The sequence below is a fragment of the Phoxinus phoxinus genome, assembly GCF_949152265.1.
Source record: "Phoxinus phoxinus genome assembly, chromosome: 9".
Classification (NCBI taxonomy): Eukaryota; Metazoa; Chordata; class Actinopteri; order Cypriniformes; family Leuciscidae; genus Phoxinus; species Phoxinus phoxinus.
Genome location: NC_136884.1, coordinates 31,722,097 through 31,735,460, shown reverse-complemented (window position 1 = coordinate 31,735,460; position 13,364 = coordinate 31,722,097). Strand labels below are relative to the sequence as shown.

The 13,364-nt window shown below is 39.3% G+C and overlaps 1 long non-coding RNA gene across 1 annotated transcript; it reads left to right on the top strand.

Moving 5' to 3' along the window:
• Nucleotides 1–9,642: 9,642 nt before the first annotated feature.
• On the top strand, nucleotides 9,643–13,279 carry LOC307004688. The gene is made up of 8 exons (XR_013799103.1): nucleotides 9,643–10,250; nucleotides 11,012–11,085; nucleotides 11,230–11,307; nucleotides 11,384–11,461; nucleotides 11,545–11,628; nucleotides 11,780–11,998; nucleotides 12,165–12,324; nucleotides 12,413–13,279. It is a non-coding gene; the product is annotated as an uncharacterized lncRNA (long non-coding RNA).
• The last annotated feature ends 85 nt before the right edge of the window (nucleotides 13,280–13,364 follow it).

Sequence of the window (13,364 nt, the reverse complement as noted above, 5' to 3'; positions counted from 1 at the left end):
TAAAAGAAATGGTAACAAATATGACAATGGAAAAGATTACTTATATTTTGAGAGACAAATATACAGTTTTTGATGGAGTATGGGGACCTTTCAGATCGTTCTTAAAATGTGACGGTGTTAATAAAAGACTAAGAAAAGAGGAGGTATAGAATATCAATGTAAAATACTGAGAGGCTGTTTTTGTTTTGTTTTTTTGTTTTGGCTCTGTTGGCTTTCTTTCTCTTTTTTTTGTTTTTATGTTTTTGTTTTTGTTGTTTTTTGGTACATGTATATGTACGTGTGTATAGTTAAAAAGCAAAAAAAGAAGAAAGAAGAAGTTATTCAAAGATGTTGTTTGTCCACAGCCAGGAACAGCACATCTGCGTGGCATCGTAATTTCCCTGTACACAGACCCACTCGGCTCGCTGTCCGTCGACTGAACACTAGTGCGGCGCGGCGCGCAGGCGCGACAACGATACGAAATGAGCGTAGTTGTCTTGCGCTTTAAGCGTAAAGTCTTGCGCTGGAGGCGGTCATATGCAAACGCTGGTACGTCACTTCGTACCGTGACGTCACTTCTTACCATGGATCCAGAACGAGCTGTATTTAGAGCTTGATTAAATAAATGATTCGTTTATAATGGGGAGGAAGTCTTAAGCTATGAAACTTGCAGGACGTTTTAATGGTACAAAGACCTCTTATATACCAAAAGATCAAGGCAAATTTGGTTTCTCATGTCATGACCCCTTTAATGGTCAGGAAGTGTATAAAGACAAAAGCTAATGTCAGACACCTGAATTGTTTGACTTAATCTTCATCTATGCCTCAAATGCTAAAATCAGTCTAATAAACTTTCTCAGTTTATATACTATGGTATTGGAACCTAAATTAAACATTTAATACATTTGTAACACTACACAGCCGATAGAACGGCACATATGTTGTTGTTTACTACAGCTCGCGCGTGTCTGTGTTAATGAATATCGCTTTTAGCAAACTATCTATATTGCCTACTGAGATGAGTAAAAATCGACTGAATACGTTGAAATAAAATGTCTTTGTATAAGCAACATATTAAACTGCAAATTAACATTTATGCCCTAATGTATAAAATACGATATGTTACAGACGAAATATGAAAGACAACATTTAGTTTTGGATAGATTATAAAGTTTTTACTGCTACATCAAAACCTAATTTACAAGGTGCAAACAAAATCTTAAAAGGTCAATATAAGCCTTCTCTTTAAATTATTTTAGTGTTTTATTAGTGACAAATTTGGGGAGAGGATAGCCTACATATTGCAAAACTTCCTGAAAATGTTATGATGAGAGAGGACCCAAAAGCGAGATAAGGCAAAAATAGTCTTTAATGGAAATTAGAAGCTGTCCACAAAATGTTAAACAAACAGAAAGCTTGGCGGAGTCCGTAGAAAACAGGAATAGCCGGCTGGCTCGTAAACGTGAACTGAAATCTTCTGGGTGTGTGTGTAAGTGAACGTCTGTGTGTGTGTGACCACAAGAGGGAGACAGAGAAGGAGGAAAGAGCCAGGATCATGACAGAAAATACGAATGAGAATTAACTGCACAATTACTAGAAATGTTTACCTTGGATATTATACAATTTGCAAGCATACACAGTTTGTGGAAAAATACACTTTTTTTCAAGATGTTTACAACTCTGAACCAATTCTGTAGTAATATATATATATATATATATATATATATATATATATATATATATATATATATATATATATATGTGTGTGTGTGTGTGTGTGTGTGTTTGTATATAAGTGTGTGTGTTGTCTTTGCATTCTTTCTTGTGGCTCAGTGACACACTCAGTGAAATGCTCATTAGTATGCAGCATTAGCAGGTCTTTGTCTTCTCTCAGGTGTGAATGAGGACATTATTCATGACCTTGTTGGATCATTCACGCCCACCTGCATATTGCCTTTCCAAACAAAAAGTGTCTTACAAAATTTAAATCAATCTATTGTTTAATGTGAACGATTAGCCCGGATGATTTTCAGATCATTTTGAAGTAAACACTCTAGCCAAAAAGATCCATTAGTCAAAAGTATTGTGGGAATATGTGAAGTTGGTCGTTTGTGGTCTTATATCAGACAATTTAAGTTTGAGTTTTTTGAATAACCACGCATAAATAATATTCTCTCAAAAATGCAAACATGTACATACATGTTGCTCACATATTATGATAGCCATGTTCGTGCTAAATAGAGTGTGATTACACCTTTGCCATTCATATATTTATAAGCAACTGAAAAAAATACAAATATCAGGTCATGTCAAAACATCTTAAGGACCCCAAAAACACCTTGACCCCAGAGGGTTAAAGACAGTGGCGGATTGCGCGTGTTATTCGTATGGTATTTTAGGGGCGCATGCTTGGCCATAATGTAGCGTGTGAACAACGCGCATACACTTTGATTCTCTAATCTAAACAGACGCAGCAGTTTTCATTTTTGCAAATCATACATTATTATGGAAAAATATTAACACACGAAGGTAATCATTGTTGTGTCCATGAAGATGTGAAAAAATAGGCATAAATCTAGCTTACACATTTACCCAAATTATTATACGCTAATTTGGGTGGGTTTCTCCCATCCCCATACAATGTCACTTCTCTGTGTTTTACGGCCCTGACGAGAACGTCGGTCTCCTCGGCTGTGAACCGCTCCTGGTGTTCGCCTGGCAAATCCGCCGTTATAATAGCAATCCGTCATGGAACAAGCACAATTTTTTAAACGAAAGAACAGGTTAACATTTATTTCTGGACTGATTGATATCATGCCACAAATGATGCTGATGGAGTTTAACTTGTGTTGAATCCACACAATTTCCCCCCTTCATGCAACAACATCCTGTAACAGATGTAAAACTGAATAAATGCACAAAACCTGTCAACTTATATACATTTAATGACATGCATAAAAACATTAAATGTAATTATTAAAATGATTTACAACTTTTCATAAGCAAGAATGTCCTAGATTTTGGGAAAGTGATACATTCACTAATGATAACGTTGACATTGATTAGTTTTACAGTATCATAATGTGTTTTTATCTTTGTTCATTATTACTTTGTTACTTATTCATATGTTCTTTTAGAGAGTGTAATCAATTTTACATTTTGCAGATGCTTTAATCCTGGGGTTTTCAAAGTCTAAGACAGTGGGCCTCCCTTTTGACACAACTTACCCAATGGCGCACACATAGCAATGTCAGACTCTTAACTCCTCACTTTTATCATTGTTTGTGTTAACATGAAAAGTGCAGTTAGGCCTCGTTTACACTGTCAGTGAAATGTGATCCAATTCCAATTTATGTGACACAGATCGGATGTGTTCTATGACCGTGTAAACAGGGGAAAAACGCATGCACTCGGATATTTCGAGATCGGGTTCAGGCCTCATTCATACGTGGAAATAAATCAGATATAAATCAGATATGTGCCAATGCGACTGTTGTAACGGTCACCAGCTGGAGTGCCCTTGAGAGCCACCAGAGGGCACTCCACATAAGACTATCACTCACAAACTACATTTCCCATACTCACTCCCCGGACTCATCATCACTTATCATTGATCACATTCACCTGTACCTCATTCACTGATTGCATTCACCTGTCTCATCATCCTGTTAGTCTCAGTCTATTTATAGCATGTTATTTCATTCACTCACCGCGAAGTCTTGTCTAGTGTTTCACTGCAATTCTGAGCGTTTTCCCTGGTTTCTTGTCATTTGTTTTTTGGATATCATCCTCTGGTCCCTGGATTACTCTCTTGCCTCTGGTCCCTGGATTACTCTCTTGCCTCTGGTCCCTGCCTGTTTTGTTTCTTTGTTTGACTGCCTGTCTGTGTATGACCCTTGCCTGTACATTGGATTACGCCTCTGGATTGCCCCATACAATAAAGCTGCGTTTGGATCTAAAACCTTGTCTCGCTACAGTTCATAACAACTGTCCTGTAAACAGGCAGGATTAACTGAGGCATTAGGCAGGGCTACATCTCTGCGGTTTAATGACGAGAGAAACCCCGAAGCGCATCTGCAAAGGGACGGATGGCCCGATGAAACATTGTGTCGTCGTTGGACAGGAATGTGGACAAACGTTGACACATATCAACATATCAAAAGTTGGCTTGCTCATCCTAAAATTTCAGACCCACTGCTCCTCGTTAAAGGACAATTCCGGCGCAAAATTAACCTAGGGGTTAATAACACATGGGTACCGAGTCGACCGTTCTCTGGGATATTTTTATGCTAATCGAATGTACCCAGTTTTAGCTTGAACCACTTGTTAGCTTATAACGCTAGTATATAGGGCATAGAGTAAGTAAAAAGAAATCGCTAGTTTTCTGGCTAACGTTACCTTTAACAGGATCAGCCAGCGAATGTGAGAGGTCCACAAATGCTATATTTTTTTGTTTTCTCACAATGTTATGTCACGGTGTTTCGAACAAGAGAGCGGAACAAAGTTTCGCTGGGATTTGTGTTTCCTCCGGGACCATAACAAGGAGACACCGCCCCCTTGTGCCAATGTGTACCGGTTGCCTTGCCGACCGTGATGAGGAATCGACATCAGGTGTGGAGGATTAATCCAGATCCGTGATGAGGTCACATGGCCTGTCCCTGCAACACCTGTGAGAACAGTTTACTGCTGCTTGAAGTTTGATTCTGTCTGTCCCAGCGGAAGCCCCGCTCAGCTTGTAACTTTGAGTCTGCTGTGGCTCTAAAGCCCACCTGCATAGCGTGAAGTGCCTGTCCCCTGCAACACATGTGAGAACTGTTTACTTCTGCTTGAAGCTTGGATTCTGTCTGTCCCCTGCAACATATGTGAGAATGGTTTACTGCTGCGTAAGCTTTGATTCTGTCTGCCCCAGCGGAAGTCCCGTTCAGCTTGTAACTTTGAGTCCGCTGCGGCTCTGAAGCCCACCTGCATAGCGTGAAGTGTCTGCCCCCTGTAACACATATGAGAACTGTTTACTTCTGCTTGAAGCTTTGATTCTGTCTATCCCAGTGAAAGCCCCGCTCAGCTTGTAACTTGAGTCCGCTGCGGCTCTGAAGCCCACCTGCATAGCGTGGAGTGTCTGTCCCCTGCAACACAGATGAGAATTGTTTACTCCTGCGTGTGGCTTTTGATTCTGTCCGCCCCAGCGAAAGCCCCGTTCAGCTTGTGACCTTGAGTCTGCCGCAACCCCGAGGGCTACCTGTATGGCACGAAGTATCTGTCTCCTGCAATCCATGTGAGAACTGTTCACCTTTTGTGGGAAGCGTTGATTCTGTCTGTTCCAAGGAAAGCTCCGCTCAGCCTGCGACCGGAGCCTGTGAGATCCCCCCCCTGTCCATTACTTACCACCGTGAGCTGGGCACCAGCGCCAGAAAGAGGTGAGCCCCGACCCCCCTACTCGCCTGTGATACCTACCTGTCCACTACTTACCACTGTGAGCTTGTTACCAGCGCCAGGAGGAAGCGAGCCCTGACCATTTACTCGCCTGTGATACCTACCTGTCCACCACTTACCACTGTGAGCTTGTCCTCAGCGCTCGAAGGAAGGGGGCCCCGACCACCTACTCACCTGCGATACTCACCTGTCCGATACTTACCACTGTGGGTCTGGCACCAGCGCCAGAAGGAGGTGAGCCCCGATCCCTCTACTCACCTGTGTGGTACACACCCGTCCATTACTGGTCACGGTGTCGCCTGGACTCCTGGGAAGAAGAAGGGAGAGAAGATTTTAGTTTAGGATTTTCAAATTACTTTTAAATTCAAATAAACTTGTTATTTCTTTTATCTCTGCCTCTGACTCGTCCCTGACACGCTCCTCAAGGTGGTCCTGGTTCAGGGGTGGGTGCAGTCTAGCTTGGCCCATCCCGACCTGTGACAGTTACATCCCCTGTTCGTGTTTGGGGCTAAAAACAAACTGTATATCTGCACAGTTCTGTTTTAATGCAGGAGTGTGTTTTCTTTTCTTTCTTTTTTTCCTTTTCTTTTTGTTTATGTTTCAAGCAGTTATGGTTTACCCTCTTACTCATTTCCTCTTTGCAGTGTAAATGAGTAGTACCTATAATTTAGGCATAAGGATATGTACTTAGAATGTAAAGGGTGTCAATAATGTTGTTAAACGGAAAAAGATCCTAAATATTTTAAATAGGGACAAAATTCATATTGCTCTACTACAAGATACCCATTTGAAATTTGGCAGAGACTGGGTTGGACAACTTTATTACTCGTCTTTCTCCTCCAAAAAGTGTGGCATAATAATTCTGATCCACAAAAATTTACCATTTCAATTACAAACAAGCTATTCTGATAAAGAAGGTAGAATGGTCATAATAAAGGGCCTATTGTATGGAGAAGAGGTTGTGATAGCAAATACATATGATGAAGAATACTTTGCTCAGGTTTATAATAAAATAGCGAATCTAGACTGTAACAATGTAATCCTGGGGGGTGACTCACAGCCCCTAAAATTGATAATATTATTAAAACCTCATGTCAGGAGCTTGGTCTGACTGATATATGGATGTTTTTATACCCTACTGTTAAGGCTTATACATTTTATTCCTATCCACATAAAACTGCTTCACGTATTGATTACATATTCTTCTGAAATCAGATTATAAGACTGGCTGAGAGATCAAACATAGGCCCGATGACTCTATCAGACCATGCACCTGTAACTGTTACTATGTTACCACCTCAACCTAATTATCAATCCTGGATATGGAAACTCAATCCCTTCCATCTCCTTGATGAGAAATTAGTTGATTATTTTAAAGAACAGACAAATGTATATTTTCAATGTAATGATACAAATGGAATGGATCCTAGAACAATATGGGAAGCTTTTTTTAGAGGAATGATAATTGTCTTCACTAGTAAAAAAAAAAAAAGGACGCAATATCTGAAATATATCTGACGCAAATGAAACTGGAAAAGAGAATTATCACAATAGAAAAACAGTTTTACTCCTCAAAAATCAGGCCAACTTCTTGTTGAACTTAAATCTCTGAGAGCTCAATTAAACCAATTGCTCACTAGGAAGGCAGATAGGGATATATTATTTGCAAGACAAAGATTTTTTAAATGGGTAATAAATCTAACTGCCTTCTGGCTAGGATAGTTAAAAAGACGTTCATAAAAGGATATATCCCAGCGATTAAAGATCCCTCGGGATGCAAAATAACAGAAAACAAAAAAATAAATGGGGATTGTCTAGACAATATTATGAAAAACTATATAGCTCATTTATAGATCCACAAAGTACATTGGAAAATACTTTTTCAAAGATCTTTGCATCCCTAAAATAAACAAACAACAAGAACTCTTAGAAGCCCCCATTTCCCTTTTGGAAATTTCATATAATATGCCACCTAAGGCCACATTTACACATAGCCGGGTATTTAGAGAAACGAATATTTCTCCCCCTCCGTTTTCAATAATAACATCGTGCACACAACCCGCATAAATACGCCGTCGAGCGCCTTTATAACTATGCTAAACCTCCCAGTGTAGGGAGAAGGATAAAGCCATGCAAGCCAATCAGAATCCTCAGAATCGACAAGAGAGAACCTAAAACCCCGTTTCTCCCAGTTGACACGACAACATATAACCGGCGTTTTCAGAAATCTCCACTTTGGCCGGAGTTTTTAGAAATAATCGTTTTCTGGGATAAAAACGGCGTTTTCGTGTAAATGACAGGCCAAAACGCAGAGAAATGTCTGCGTTTTCCCATCGTGTAAACGGGGCCTAAGTAAGATGGTCGATAGGAATTACGTTTGTGAAATCTGATTACATGGAAATGCATGAATTATATCTGTTTAATAAAATATATGGGTGACTACTGCAAGGGAAGAAGGGGCCCCATGACATCAACCGTAAATATGAAGACATAAAACACAACACATATCTCAATCTGACTGTAGTAACAGAAACCTGGATCTTCACCCCCACAACCAGAGGCGCGGGAACATATTTTATCTAGGGGGTGCTGGGGGCGGGGCTTAATGGGGCGGGGCTTGATATTGCGGGGTGGTGACGGTAGAGAATTTTTTTAACAAAGTCATAATATTAAAAAGCCCAAACAAAAAGATGACCATACAAAGGAATGAGGACAGAGTTATGTGAGAACGCTCAGAACTCATGATACATTTTAAAAACACAGCACAAAAAGCTGCATCTTACATTATGATACATGCTCAGTTGAGTTACTATGTGCCGGTTCACACAGAATGCATAATCTTTCAAAGCGAAAATGCGAGATGCCAAACGCGGGCAGTGGAAGAGGGAAAAACGCAAGGTCTCGAGGCGCGTTTTAGTTTAACTTATTTTAACTAGAGTCCTGCGTTTTGAGAACGCTGTGTCATGCGCGAGACGCGAGCGCAACCAAAAAAAGAGGTGGGTAAACTATAAATTCTGGTGGTGGTCACCAGGTAAGGATGGCCACTGCCTACCGGTGTGTGTATCCTGATGACATCGCTATAGGCTATCATTTGATACTACCAAGGGTATCATGGTTCTTCCCTCATCATAGGTCACAAAATCACTATTCAATTCATACATTAATCTAAGTTCTTGTTAAAGAGACTCAAGAAGGAATAATATGGTTGAAATCTATAAAGTTTACTAAATGACAAAACAGAGAGAACAAAAATATTTAAGAGAGATAGAGAGGTAGGCTTATATCCAGGGCACTTATCCAAAACGAAAATGGTTGTTGTATTTTTAAAACGCTAAGTTGACCAACACAATTTTAATTTGAACTGTAGGCTAGACCGAATGCTGCGCAAAAAAAAAAAATATAGACGAATTTTTGTTTATGACTTATTGTCCCTTTATTAAACATTTAAAATATTCACAAATTAATATAGATTTTTTTTTTTGATTTTACTATTTTTCTAAGACAAAATTAGAACCTGGAAATTATATTTTTCCCGCAGTGCTGAATGAGAATGGGGGCCTATGTCTCTGTAACCACAGAAAGGCGATTTATAGGCTAATGATAATAAATGTGTCTGAAAAAATAACGAGGCATTTGAATTGTTTATTAATACACTATTGTTTTCTAAATCAGTGTCGGCTAAAAACACATCTCCATCTCAGCTGTTACCCAGATAGCAAAAAATATCCACACAGCTTCTTTTTGCCGCCGGCCCTAAGCTGTCGGCTATAGGTGCGTCCCGCTGGCGGGGATACAACGTTTGCCGCCGAATACGTCACTCTCATTTTATGCGAGATGCCGCCGCCGAATAGCCGGCGGGCCGACTGCTTCATTTTCTCTGGCGGTTGCCTCCGTCTAATGGACCGCGGCCAGCTGGCGGCAAGCCGCTTTGAAATACAGATTTCTACTCTCAAATCGACCAGCCATGTTGCAAACGCATGTTGGGAGTTAGTGGAACTGACAGCATTTTAACTTGTCACATTTGAAGCGATTATAAAATCATAATAGCCTAAATTATAGCTTTTTTTTTTTTTTGCTCCAAAGCCATTAGGGTTTAAATCCTGACTCTTGATTCCATAAGGTAAGGTTTAGGAAATTACATTTAAATGACGTTGAAACTCTGAAGTGATTATATGTAAAATATATCAAAATTATTTTATGCACTTAGGTGAAAATTGTTTACATTTCTTTGATTTATGCACAATTGAGACATGCACCAATAAACCAAAAATAATTCATTTTGTAAAACTTAAGTTACTTACTTACTTGCAATAAATAACTTTCTGATTCTGATTAGGTTTAAAATAGATATTTCATTCATGGTATGAACAATTTAGCAGAATAAATTGATGAAGTTAGACTTTTTACCAATGCCTGACTAATCAGTGAACAGTGAAATACATCTGCAACATGGCCAAAGGTATGGCCTACTTGATATATTTGTATTCATTTGCAAGTGCAACCATGGTAATATCAAAACCCTGTTTTGACCTGAAGGAAGGAAAAACTCTAAATTCTCCTCTGGCTTCAGAGCTGCGCTGATTGTTTTGTGAAATAGCTCCTGGCCCCTCCCCGCCCCTACTGTCGATGACGCACTGGAGCCACTGAGGCTAGCCCCTCCCGAGCACATTCGCAGCAGGTCGCCGCTCGCACCAAAAAGCTGGATGCCAACCGCCGTAAAATTGGAAAGAAGAAGAAGAAGAAGAAGAAGGTCGCCGCTCAATCGCGAGTTACTGTCAGTATTTAATACGTTACAGCCTGCAGTTTGCTAACTAGCGAAGTCATCGACTACCATCGTTTAAGTAAGTACATGTTTCCTTTTTGTGTAACGCAATAGCATGTTTACATTGTTTTTAGTTTATATATTTAAAATCTGTAACGTCATCTTTGTTCAGCCTTGTTTACGCAATGTTGCTAGTAACGTTACATGTAGAAATATAACTAGCTACAGTAACGTTAGGTGGCCAAAGCTTTAAAGTTGCATCTAAGTTTAACTTTTGGTGTTTTCTTATAAAAAATAACGATGTATAGGTAATTTAAATTATTTTGTTTGCCTGAACAATGCTGCTAGTCCAGTAACGTTAGCTAGAGGTGCTAGCAAGTGTTAGCTAGCACATGCTGTTTTTTAACCTTTGTTGAGGTTAAGCAATGTTGCTAGCCTAGTACACGTAGAAATTTTACTATTTTACATATAGAAAGACTAAGTTTAACTTCTGGTGTTTTCTAACAAAACAGAATGATGTATATAGGTGTTTTTAATTTATTTTTTTGTCCGAACAAATATGCGGCTAGTTCAGTTCACCGTGTAGCTACAGTGGCTAGCAAGTGTTGTGCTGTGTGTTACTGTACTGGATTTAAGGCTATTGTGATTTCTAATTCTGTACTTTTTATGTTTGAGGACAATTCTGTTTTCACTTTAATCACTAACGTACACTCAATGAATACATTTTATTTTTTAACAATTTCACTGTTTCACGTTTGGCTGATCAGTTTTGTCTCCCACAGCATAGCTACTGTATATTCCTAACGTTAACAATGCGGCTTTGTTCACATTTTCTTGCAGATACCTTGACCAGAGCATAACTGGTTATCTTCACCCATGAGACCTACTGTTGGACAATCGTTTTGGCTTTAAAGGTAAATGCTTCGTTAGTCACAATGTCTAGTTACTGGGCCAAAAGGAGAAGGATTTTGCGCTAAACTAAGTGTTACATTTAAGTCCAATTCATTAAATGTATGCAATAACTTCGAACATATTTTTACGTCAATGATTATCAATAGGGGAAAGTAATCACTCCGTTATTGGTCCTTGGACTCCCCTGGCATCTTGTGTTCACCATGAAGTTTTCAGCTATGAAGGTATATTCTAGGCCTATGTCTTAATGGCCAGTGTTTTAACAGTATTGAAAATAGTGCCTTTTATTTTTTTATGTAGATTTCCAGAGACTCCGGAATGAAAACCGAGCCCTGAGGGAGGAGAACCAAGCTCTAAGGGAAAGCAATGCACGAGTAGGTGAGAACATCCACTCTTTCTTAAATTTTACTTTTTTGTGTGTGATGTAGGTTCAAAACTATCATATGCCTTTAAATTTGTAGCTTCGGATGACAGTGGCTCACTTCAAGAGCAGGTGAAGCAAGCTGGGACAATGTTGAAGACGTTTGCTCGCACTGGGCAATCAGGTACAACTTGCAAACAACACCTGTAGTTGTTGGTTTAATTCCCACTGGGGCCCACCTGTACATGTAGTAGACCTAGATAGTAATGTCATAGTTTAGTAGTTGAGGGACCAGGACTAACTATTTTATTCTATTATTCCGGGAACCCCTGTAGGTGCAGATCAGACCCTAATGCTGCGACGTCTTGGAGAGTTTGGCGATGTTGTGCCACATGGACCACAAAATGGACACTATGCTGCAACATTTCAGTGCCAATGTGTCTGTTGGAGAGTTATCTCTGCCAGGGGATCTGTTACTCCCCCTAGACACCCAGGAAAATTTGGCGTTGCTTGACGATAGTTTGAGGCAGGATAAAGAGCTCCAGGAACGATTTGTAAGTGTGCTGCTTTCGTTTATAACGCCGTAGGGTAATCTAAAAAGTCAAATTAAGATTGTACACTGCCTATTCTACAGTCTGAATCCACAGCCTGTCACATTTTATATTTAATTATGAGAAGCTTCAGAAAAATGTAATTTGTAACACTTTTTTGGATTTTCAGCTTCGGTTTTTGGCTATCTAATGTGGGAGGGACCTAAAGACAACAGTGTGGCGAATGCTTCAGAGTATATTCTCTAATCCGCTTTCCATTAATACAACCTGGACTGGTGTAGGGGATAAAGCATGTTTTAGAGACCTGTTCCTGAAGACCATTGTTCAAAGTAAGTTGAATATTTTTTTTTTATATTTAAGTAGATGTGTATGGCCTTATTCCATTTGAATGGCATGACACATCTGTATTTTCTACAGGGGCCATCCGGAAGAACCCGGCAACCCAGGATGCCACTGATGAGGCGGTCCAGGTTAATGTTACGCGTTACCTGAAAGGAGCATCTGACCGTGAAGGCGGAAAAAGGCGCCGCACAGCTGAGAGGGACCCACAGCCAACCCCTTAAACCTAGGCTGACTACTGACACCCCAGCATCACTGACAACTGTAACACTTACTTTATCCTGCAGTCAGTAACATCAAGAAGCGCCAGACTACTCACCCAATCCACACTGTTCACTGTGGAACTAACTTTCTTTTTTTATTTTTTTTATTCTCCCCCTGACCCTGCATTACCAAGGATCTCAATTACTTTAAATACTATTTGCTGCTTATTTCATTTGTTACCGTGCTTAACTATTCTATTGTTAAATATAGCTTGCAAATACTTGTGCCTCAGGTCAGCATTGTAGTTATAATGGTCTTTTCTACTACTGTTTTTACCTTAGTATTTTTATATATACATTTTATACATGTATATATACACGTCAAGTTTTGTTTATCACAGATACTAGAGACAGATCTTATTGCAGCACAGTGTAAATCTTGTGCCCCAGGTCAGCAATGCCATTATAATGGTATATTCTAGTCCAGAGCTTTACTCTAAATTATTAGGCTACCACTTATCCTATTGTTAGAAATGGCTTGAAAATGTGATGTTATATCTTGATTTATTTGCTATCCTGCACTTTCTTTGGTACCAAATATCCTCATTACTTGTTATAATGTTTACTGGTAATTCTTTTCATCTTAGAGCTGACCTCTTTATATTATTAACAATTATTGCAAGTGCTATAATTGACTTGCAAGGCTGTTTTTTTTTTACCAACATTTATTTGGAAACCTGCATGTTTTGTATCGTGTCTATATATATATATATATATATATATATATATATATATATATATATATATATATATATATATTTAAGTGA